We start from the raw sequence: 9694 nt of genomic DNA on the forward strand, positions 1-9694 counted from the left end.
GTATGGTGGCGAACGGAGGGATGTCCGCACTTTAAGCCGAGTGCGGACGTCCGCACCAGAACGGGCCTATATATATATACATACACACGTTATCAGGTGCGGACGTCCGCACCGTGCGGATGTCCCTCCTTTCGCCACCGTACGGCACCGGCCAGCACTGGCGAGGGTGCGCCTCCACCCTAGCGGACTCCAACAGCTTCCTCGACCTCTTTCCATCTCCGCCGAGTCCGCCGAATTCCAGTTTCCGGCCAGATCACCCAAAACTTCAAACAAAGTCAATCTGGCCGGAAAACTGGAATTCGGCGGACTCGTCGGGGATGGAAAGAGGTCGGGGAAGCTGCTGGAGTCCGCTGGAGTGGAGGCACGCCCTTGCCGGCGCCGTACGGTGGCGAACGGAGGGAAATCTGCACTGTAAGGCGGTGCGGACGTCCGTATCTGAAACGGACTGTGTATATATATATATATTATATATACGGAAATGATGTGGAGCGCACATATCCGGCCTCTATATATATATATATTGTTCTATTACCCTCCGTTTGTGAGCTGATGATTATTCCTTGCTGGCTAGTTTATTGCAGTGACTCAGCCCGTTAATGCTTTGGCTTTTGTCTTTGACGGATTAAATTATGGAGCATCAGATTTTGCATATTCTGCCTACTCAATGGCAAGTCTAGATTTCTTTCCATTTTGCTGTCTATTTTGCACTTGTTTACTAGTAGTTGAACTCTCTCAACCCCAGTTTGTCGCTTTAGTGAGCATATAGTGCATGTTTGATTTATTCTATGTTGTGACTCCAGGTTGTGGTGGCTTTAGTGAGCATATTGTGCCTGTTTCTATTATCATCAAGCCATGGCTTTGTTGGTATTTGGGTTGCTTTAACAATCTTTATGAGTTTGCGGACAGTGGTTGGATTTTGGAGGTAAGTTCTGTAATTGAAAAATATGTACAAAAGGAAAGAGACCATGTAACAACTAACTTGTTTCTCAAGGATTGTCTAAACATAATATCATGAATCTAAATCAAAAGTTGCTTCCACATTGATCTTGAACCTGCATTCCAGGATAGGGACTGGAACAGGACCGTGGGGCTTTCTGAGGGAGTAGTTGGAGCCTAAATGCATTTGTCAATTTAGCAGATGGTACATCCTACTGTACATAGGTAACGACAAAGGGCAGCCACCTATCATTTCTTATTCAAGTTGCTGAAATGTAGCCTATGTTTATACTTCATAAGGTTAGAATGAAAGTAGGAACTCAGTTTTATAGCCTATAGTAACTACACATAGAAAGCAGTGCCGAATTTAGATTATTGATCTTTATGGTGGTTATGTCCTTTTTTGAGTTCTTTGCTGCAAGTAGAACAACTTTTCCAAAGTTTTTTTTTGTTGCTTTACTCCTCCCTTAATCCTCTATTACTGTGGAAAAAATGATTCATATATAGCTTTCCAAAGTTCTTTGAGTTTTTATAGTCCAAGGATTCTTACTGAGGCCGTATCTTTGCAAAGCTATATATGAACCATTTTTTTCGATTAAAATACTGCAAAATTCACAATCAACCTTGGTTTCATAGAGAGTATATGGATTGACAGGCTTATCCGTCTTGATCATTACAAAGTGCGATGCTACCACGTTGAATTTGTTGCTCGAGAAAGTCAATATATTGCTTACATAGCTCGCCCTTTAGAGTAGCTTCTTTAAAGAAGGTCCGGTCACTGACATGTTTGAGTGAGGCAGGAAAACCATAATCACATATCAACGTTCTAGCTCTATCTCCATCTTACCTTTCTTTGTGGCCTGTCATATATCTATCTCCTTCATCTTACCTTCATACACAGCAAGCGCAACCTCTTAACTTGGACTCCATCATCGAATTTCCACCAACAGTGATGCAGGTGTACAGAATGATGCATCAGCGATAGTCCAGCTCAATCCGAATAATATCCATTGGAAAATCTAATTGCTGGTCTCCTGAACAAGTGAAGCGTATGGAGAGTTATCAAGTCAGTTTCTGGTCATAGTGAGAGTCCTGTTGATGTTACCAAAAACCAACTTTGGAGAACATGCCCTTTAGAATATCATCGAGCCTAAAGGTAAACCTCAAAATAACACAACAAATTGATGCCCATTTCACTGTAGATATTACTAATTGTCATCAAATTAGATAGTACAACGGCAGAAATGAAGAGACCTAAAGCAATAGCAATGTCGTTACCTAAAGGCGTCAGAAGCTCATACCAGGAAAATACCCAAGCACTACTGCTAGAAGCTCCATTTTTTTTTTTTAAGTTTTAGATTTTAAATATTTTATTAATAACTCACACACTCTACATATATCGGTGAGGTTTGAATCAGTCACCTCAAAGTTTTCAGTTAAACACCTTAACCAACCAAGTTACATGTCACCGACAACTGCTAGAAGCTCCATTGAATCTAACCCAAACATCCAGACCAAAGTTGTACAATATGCCAAGCAAGGGATGAAGTGAACAAGTTCATCTTCAGCAACAATAAACAAAATCAATGTTCATCAACACAATTTTTCATTAAACGACTAGTCGACTACTGCACCGTGCCGAAACTACGCTACAAGAAACTGAATTTTAATATAATTACGCCTAGACAAATAAGAGATTTATGGATAAGAGGTTTTACGAGAAACAAGCAAAGCAACGTTGCATCTCAAAAGCATTCATGAAGCAAAGCCTGCATTCCTCTTTATATATTATGAGCGAAAATACTTGGACATTCTTCCTCTTTCTGCATTCCACAATTTCTTTAACATCTTCCATATTTTGTTTACATTAAGTCATTAACCATGCTGCCTTGCAAGCCTAGCCGAAATCCTAGCACTCCTTACTCCTAAGAAAACTATGAAACATCCAAACATCCTCAATCGAATTCATAAACAAGACTGTATCCTTCTCACCTGGATAGTGGATACCATGATGAATTACGCTACTAAGGGTATCCCACATATTCAGATGCCCTGCTGGACCGACCGGCTACTCCAGTTGATTGCAAAACTACCTCGTTCTACAATTCTATTTCTCAGAGCAACATGTTTGTGCTAATGTATTTCCAATTGAAAACAAAATCGACAAAAACTAAAAGGTTGAATATGCCATATATTGACAATTAACCCGTTATAGAAATAAATTATAGAAATGGAGTAAAAAACACAAGCAGTCAGTAACCCACAATATAATCCCTTCACTTTATGTCATTTGCAACGTACTTTAAAAGTTTCAAATTAATAATCTCTCCTCGACCATCATGTCTCAATTTTCGGTAAGCTTTTCAAATGCCTAAGAAGGCTTTAGCTACCACATGAACACAACCTGTTCTTTAGAGTGTCTAATCTTGATCTTCTAGTTCTACACTTGATCTTGAGAGTACAAAAGCTCTTCTATATTTTGATTTGCTTCTTTTATACCAAAACCATATTTTCTTAACAAAAATTACATTTACAAAGAAGTCACAAGAATCACAAGACAATCAATAAGAACATTAAGATACACCATATTTTCTTTTCTTTTTTTCAAAGTAATAAATCATTCATATAAACGAAAAACCCTCCCACAAATGCCTCTTTGTTCCAAGACCTAAACTCATCTCTGACTAGCCTACCCATCACAGCAGAGCAAGCGGACCCCCCAAGTTCCCATCTGTATCCACAAGAGACCAACTACCCAAACCTCCCAAATGCTGCATCGGCTCCCTTCTTTAAGAGGCCCATTCCCTGTGAGACAGATGAGCACATGACTCAGAAAAAAGCTAAGACAAACCCAAAGCCCAGAACTTACAAAAGAGTCTCAAGGAAGAGCCCTATCAATGGGAGTGAGTCAAGCATAGGTGGCTCAGTTAGCGATGTTTCGATTGGAGGCGATTACCTCCAAGGTAGTGGTGGCTGGCCAACAACCACAAGGCCTCAATGATACACCTCTCGTGGAATTGTCATGGGTTAGGGCGCGCCATGACTAGCCAAGCTCTTACGGAGCTAATTTTCAAATTCCGCCCTATTTTTGTTTTTCTCTCGGAAACTAGGATGAAGGAAAAAAGTATCCAAAAAAAGAGAAAGGAGTGTAAGTTTGCTCATGGAATTTCTGTTGATCCTGTGAGAACTGGAGGAGGCTTAGCGTTGTGGTGGGATGATTGTGTGTCAGTCCAGATTCTGTCAAAATCTATTAACCTCATCGACACAATTGTTACTTTTAAAGCTGATGGCTCAAACATTAGAATGACCTGGTTTTATGGCCCTCCAAAAAATGAAAATAAGGTAGCATTCTGGAATAATATTATGAACTTGGAAGGTGCTATTGATCTCCCATGGATATACTTCGGAGACTTCAATGAATTTATATGGCCACATGAGAAGGAAGGAGGCAACCCTTGGAACCCAAGCAAAAGGCGATTTCTGAGAGACTTCATGCATGCCAACAACTTAATTGACATCTAGTTCAAAGGTCAACAATTCACCTGGAGCAACAATTGGCCAGATGGGGATTTGATCAAAATTCGACTAGATAGAAGTATTGTTAATAGTAATTGGCTCGAGAGATGGCGTGCTTCAAGTGTCTTTCACTTTCCCATCATTGGTTCAGACCACTGCCCACTAGTAATCAATACTGATCCATCAGTTGAGAAAGGCTCAAAGACTTTCAAATTTGAACCTAGTTGGATTGAAGACCCAAAATGCAATGAGTTAATCAATGAAGCGTGGTTAGACAACCTTGGGGGTAATTTTGCAAATCAATGGGCAACCAATCTTGATCATTGCAGCAAGGCTCTTGGGAGGTGGAGCAAAAAGTTCTCCAACCATAGAAGAAAAATCAATAGAAACATAGAAGAGTTGCAAAAGGCGCAAGCTAATTCCGACCCCGAAGCTCATGATCATGCAAGTAGCCTAACAAAAGAAATTGCCAGCCTTTGGGACAAGGAGGAGAAGTATTGGGCGCAGAGATCCCGCATAAAGTGGCTGAAAGCCGGTGATTCTAATTCAAGATTTTTTCACCTTACTACTATTCATAGAAGGCAGAGGAACAAAATGCTTAAATTGAAGAACAAGAATGACATTTGGCTAGAGTAAGAAAACAATATCAGAGAGGAGGTTGAGGATTACTTCAAAGAGCTATTTACGGGGGTTGGACCCAGGGATTGGGAGGAAGCTTTAAGTGCAATCATGCCCACCATTTCAGATGACACAAATAACAGACTTGCACAACTTATATCTATTGAAGAAGTTAAGGAAGCGGCCTTTCAAATGGGAGCCTAGAAAGCCCCGGACCCAAATGGCTTCCATGGCATTTTTTACCATACTTACTGGAAGACTGTGAATGGAATTGTTAATGGAGTTGCAGCTGAGTTTTTCAGAACCGGGGAAGTTCTAGAAGAGTTGAATCGCACAAATATTGTGTTGATCCCTAAAGTCTCTAATCTGGAAAATGTGAGTCAATTCCGTCCTATCTCTCTATGCAATTATTCCTACAAGATCCTATCGAAGATTCTCGCCAATCGGCTCAAACTTGTTCTCCTAGAGATCATATGACCTGTACAAGGTGCCTTTGTCCCTAGGCGGCAAATCCAAAACAATATCTTTGTTGCCCATGAAGCTTTTCATTATCTGAAGATGAGAAAAACATGTGATCTCCATAAGTTGGCCCTCAAGCTAGATATGAGAAAAGCCTACGATAAAGTTGAGTGGGATTTTCTTGAAGCGATCTTGTTAAAGCTGGGATTTGGTAGAAGGTGGGTATCCCTAATCATGGGGTGTGCTAGATCAGTTACATTTGCTGTCACTATCAATGGAAAAACAGGAGAGTATTTCAATCCTTTAAGGGGGTTAAGGCAAGGTGATCCCATATCACCATACCTCTTTCTCTTTACCTCAGAGGTACTTTCATCCCTTATGCAGAGAGCTTGTACCCAAAGAAAAATTCAGAGCATCTATGTAAGTAACTTTACCCCTCCCCTCACTCATCTCTTCTTTGCGGATGATTCCCTATTCTTTCTAAGGGCTACCAAAGATGATTGTGCAGAATTAATGAGGGTGATTAACCTCTACTGCAATTCTTCAGGGCAGCAGGTTAACCTGGAGAAATCAAGTCTCTTTTGCACACCAAATACTCCTAATCTCCTCATTGATAGCATGAGAGAGATTTTGAATGTGCCACTAAATACAAACCCTGGGAAATATTTGGGGCTGCCAACTGTTTGTGGTCGATCAAAAAAGGCCTCTCTTTCGTTCATTAAGGATAGACTTATGGATAAACTCTAAGGCTGGAAAATGGGCACTCTTTCTACTGCAAGACGGGAAGTTCTAATTAAATCGGTGGTATTGGTTGTTCCTACATACCCAATGCACTGTTTTAAGTTCCCATCCACCTTATGCAAGGAGATTGACATAATCATAGCCAAATTCTGGTGGGGACAGAAAAAAGAGGAAAACAAGATCCATTGGAAGAGTTGGGAATACTTAGGGCTGTCAAAGAAGGAAGGAGGCTTGGGGTTCAGAAATCTTTGTGACTTCAACACTGCTTTGCTAGCCAAACAAGTGTGGAGGCTTCACACTGAACCCAATTCTTTTTGGGGAAAGATGATTAAAGGGATCTACTATCCACGCACAGATCTTCTTCAGGCAGGAAAATGGTCTAAGGCATCATGGGCATGGAGCAATTTACTGGAAGGTAAAGCTCTAATTGAAGAAGGTGCAAGATGGTTAGTAGGCAATGGGAACTCCATTGACATATGGAGGGATAAATGGATTTTAAAATCTGAAATGCGCTTCATTCGCCCTACTGTGCCTATCCCTCAGTCTGCTCCGATAAAAGTGTCTGATTTAATTGACTGGGACTCTTATACGTGGGATTTATAGCCCATTGCTGGACTAGTTCCTGAGCGTGATATGGAAGCTATATGAAAGCAGCTGTTCAGCCACATTGAGATTGAGGATAGATTAATCTGGCCTCAAACAAGAGGTGGCTCTTACACGGTCAAATCCGGGTATAACCTATTCCATTCCCTGAATCTAAAACCCACAGGACCTTTGAGCCACTCCTCTCATAAAGTACACCCAAGTGTTTGGTCTGCTATCTGGTTTATCCAAACACTTCCCAAAATAAAACACTTTTTGTGGCAAGTTGTGAATAATGCCATACCCACCTATCAGAATCTCTTTCACAAGAAAATTATTGTTTCACCTATCTGCCAAAGTTGTGGGCTAGCCCCTGAAACAATTGAACACATTCTACTTCTATGCTCTATTGCTATATGCACATGGTTCTCTTTTTCTCTCAACTACAAGATTAATGTTCAAGAAATCACATCAATGGATCGTTGGATTGAAAAGGTCATAAAGCTGGCAGGCCCTAACAAAGATTTACAAGCTAATTGCCTTACCAGGATAGCCTTTATCTGTTGGGAGCTGTGGAAGAGTAGATGCCGATTCCTTTTCCAGCTCACCATGCCTCATCCGTTGGCAATAGCCTCTCGAGCAAAGAATGCAGCTTCAGATTTTCTGCAAATAAAACATCATAAGAGTCAAGGAGAGTCAGGTATCGTTTCTACTTGTACCCCCACTTCTCTCAATCCCGCTACTACCTCCCATTCCTCCCTTCATCACCACCATAGAAACCACTTTCCTATTCCTACTAACCCTCCCATTGTAATCCATCCTGGAACTTCCATTAACTCGGCCCACCCATTATCTCACAACCAAACACATACCCACCATAACCCCATCACCATTCAACCAACAATCATTAACCCAATTCAAGAAACTTCAAACGTTAATTGGGAAAGGCCACCCACAGGCTCTATCAAAATTAACTTTGATTCTGCTTGGATCAGTGAAACTAACCTTGTTGGGCTTGGAGTTGTTGTGAGAAATCATCATGGCTCTCTAATTGATGGAGCCTCTCAAAGTTGCAGTGCGAACTCATCGATTGAAGCAGAAGCCCGAGCTGCTATCTTAGCGCTCTCTCTCGCCATGAATTACTCTCACTTTCCTACCCGAATTGAATCAGATTGCCAAGAGTTAGTTAATAACATCAACGACATCAATTCAGGGAAAAATTAGAGAATCTTACCTGTGACTGCTCGGATACATAGAGCTCCTCCTCCGTGCAGACCGATCTCTTGGTCTTGGATACCCAAAAAAGCGAACTGCGTAGCTCATCATGTTGCGTCGCTTAGTGTGAGGAAGACGTGCCCGAATGTCTGGATTGACAGACCGCCGTCAATACTCTGAATTAAAAATGTTGATTTAGGTAACTTGATCACCATACTCTGAATTATTTTCCTTGTTCGTTCAAATTATAATAAATTTACGTTAGGCATGAGATTTTTTTGGTCAAGAGATCGATAAACTTCATTGCATAGGTATGAAATATAGTGATTGAATATGTATGTTAAGTGTGAAGTGTATTTTATTTTAGGAATAGAAGTCATCAACCACATTAACATAAACTAACATATTGTTCTACACGAATAAATACGTACTAGCTAGGTATCCGGTAATGATTTCAATAACATTGAAAAAGAAGCTAGCCATCATTGATATAACGATTTGAAGTCAAGAACATATCTTATAGTAACAAACAAGTACTAAGTAGTCAATAATGAACTAATAATGTTCCCTTGGAACTTTTCCCTAGTAAAATATTCACATTGAAATAAAAATCATTGTTCACATTAAAATTCAAAGTCATAACATGTCACATAGTAACAAATAAGTTATAAGTACCGATAATAACCTAGTAATGTTCACTTGAAACATTTCCCAAATAGCATGTTCACATTGAACTTCACACTGAAATAGAAGACAATATTTACATTAAAATTTGAAGTCGCCGTTCACATTGAAATTTAAAGTCTTAAACATGTCTTATAGTAACAAATAAGTTATAAGTAGAGGATAATAAACTAGTAATTTTCACTTGGAACATTTCCCTAATGACATATTCATGTTGAAATATAAGCCATTATACAAATTGAAGTTCACATTCAAATAGAAGTCATTATTCACATTGAGATTTAAAGTGATAAGCATAAGTTATAAGCAACCAATGATGAGCTAGTATGTAATGATCACTAAACAAATAAGTACTAAGTAGCTGACAGTGAGCCTGTGAAGTTCACTATAAACCTTTCTTTAGTGAAATATTCACACTAAAGAAAAGAAATAAGTACTAAGTAGCTTAACTAGCTATGTGCTACCTGCAAGTTCACTGAGGACGTTTCCTAGCTTAATGCCGTATTCACACTAAAATGGAATAAATAAGTTTGTGGTTTAGGGATAAGAGTTTAGGGTTTAGGGTTTAGGGATAAGAGTTTAGGGTTTAAAGGGTTTAGGGTTTAATTACCATTTTTATGTAGTTGATTTAGTTACCTTACATGAACTAAACTAAATACATTTCTTTATGGAGTCAATTATTATAATAATTCATTAGATTTAGGGTCACAATTACAATTTTTTTTTTACTTTATATATATATATATTTGTCCAAAAAAAACTTTATATATAGTTCATCCAATATATATATATATATATATTCAAATGAGTTCATATTTTCGAACTGAGTATAATTATATGTGTGTGTATATATATATATATTTCACATTTTAAATTTAAGCATGAGTAATGAAAAAAATGGCTTAAAAACATATTTTTATAGAATAAAAACAAAATAATCTAG

General features: G+C 39.1%; 2 pseudogenes across 2 annotated transcripts in view; one reads left to right on the forward strand and one right to left on the reverse strand.

Moving 5' to 3' along the window:
* LOC101304620 overlaps nucleotides 1–1376 on the forward strand; it is a 7730-nt pseudogene extending 6354 nt beyond the window's left edge. Inside the window, exons 11-13 of the transcript XR_185271.1 lie at nucleotides 572–667; nucleotides 801–922; nucleotides 1064–1376. The product of XR_185271.1 is annotated as an MATE efflux family protein 1-like (transcript). The remainder of the gene's footprint in view (nucleotides 1–571; nucleotides 668–800; nucleotides 923–1063) is intronic.
* LOC101309983 overlaps nucleotides 1–9694 on the reverse strand; it is a 259355-nt pseudogene that overhangs the window by 231838 nt on the left and 17823 nt on the right. The window lies entirely within an intron of this gene.

Source organism: Fragaria vesca, linkage group LG7 (genome assembly GCF_000184155.1).
Source record: "Fragaria vesca subsp. vesca linkage group LG7, FraVesHawaii_1.0, whole genome shotgun sequence".
NCBI classification, from domain to species: domain Eukaryota; kingdom Viridiplantae; phylum Streptophyta; class Magnoliopsida; order Rosales; family Rosaceae; genus Fragaria; species Fragaria vesca.